Source organism: Papaver somniferum, unplaced genomic scaffold (genome assembly GCF_003573695.1).
Source record: "Papaver somniferum cultivar HN1 unplaced genomic scaffold, ASM357369v1 unplaced-scaffold_14527, whole genome shotgun sequence".
Lineage (NCBI taxonomy): Eukaryota > Viridiplantae > Streptophyta > Magnoliopsida > Ranunculales > Papaveraceae > Papaver > Papaver somniferum.
In genome coordinates this window covers 1-1,086 of record NW_020623853.1, presented here as the reverse complement: position 1 = coordinate 1,086, position 1,086 = coordinate 1, and the positions used below count along the sequence as shown (strand labels likewise).

At 35.5% G+C, this 1,086-nt stretch overlaps 1 non-coding gene across 1 annotated transcript; it reads right to left on the bottom strand.

Annotated features, from left to right (window-relative positions):
- Positions 1–725: 725 nt before the first annotated feature.
- LOC113335413 lies at positions 726–881 on the bottom strand. Its single transcript, XR_003353320.1, has one exon. It is a non-coding gene; the product is annotated as a U4 spliceosomal RNA (small nuclear RNA).
- Between the last annotated feature and the right edge of the window lie 205 nt (positions 882–1,086).

Below are 1,086 nucleotides of genomic sequence, written 5' to 3'. Positions count from 1 at the left end.
TGAAACCATGAAGGAAAACATTAAAGATAAATTGGGATGTTCAATGGGATAAAGCATTCACCAATTTCTCCGTGAAAGTAGATGTTGAGGTTGCATAAGATTATGAACCTTATTGTTACATTCCATTCCTTTTTTTATTATATGAAGACGATATACAACATGGATAAGAAAACGTTTTGCTGGTCGGGGAAAGCAAGGGATTGTTTCTTGTAATTCGATAGCAACGAGGATAGAAAACTAGCCAATTTGAGCAGAAATGATGCTTTCTTTTGCTGATTTTTAAGACTTCATTAACATAAGGTTTTGATATGGAGTCATAGACTAAAGATAGATGCTAAAATCTTTGGAGAATCTGATTGGAATCTGTTTGAAATCTTCATAGACTAACGCAAAACTGGGATGTTTATGTCTTTTGAGAGACTGAATCACAAACATAACCAGTCAGGAATCGGAAAGGAATAGTTATTAACTTCGTAAGAAAATCCATTCTACAAGAGAATTTTTTTTATTCAACACGACTACTTAAATGTAGATAATGAGTTTTTTCGAGTCTGTTATGTATTTGTTTGTATCCAGTTATTAGTAGGAGGACATGATGCCCTTGCAGTCTTAAATGTATTTGCTTATGTCATGTTATTAGTAGGACGTGACTTGCAGTTTTTCTTAGACTTTTTTTTTCTAGTTTATCCTTCTCAAATCAAAATTTTTAGTTTTAAGTATTGTAGGGCTTTACCCTTGGTTAGAGGGAGCCCTTCCAGAAATTCTTGACGGCCCTGAGAGACCCAAGGCCGAGGAGGGGGTTTGGAAATAGTTTTCAACCAGCAATTGACGCACCTCGGTTATTACCTCATTAGCTGCGTCATTGCCCCAAGCGCAAAGATGAGTTTTGAAGTCATGCATCAACTGCATTTTAAAATTTCGTTTCCACATCTCTAACTCTGGCTTGAATAACGTGGGACTAAGATTGTCACTTTTTACACTTTCGATTCTAATGGTCGTGTAGTATCGAAGTATTTGTCTTTACAATATTATGTTGAAGAACATACTGCTTTGGTTGAGAGTTTCTTTTACTGTTGGCAACAAACA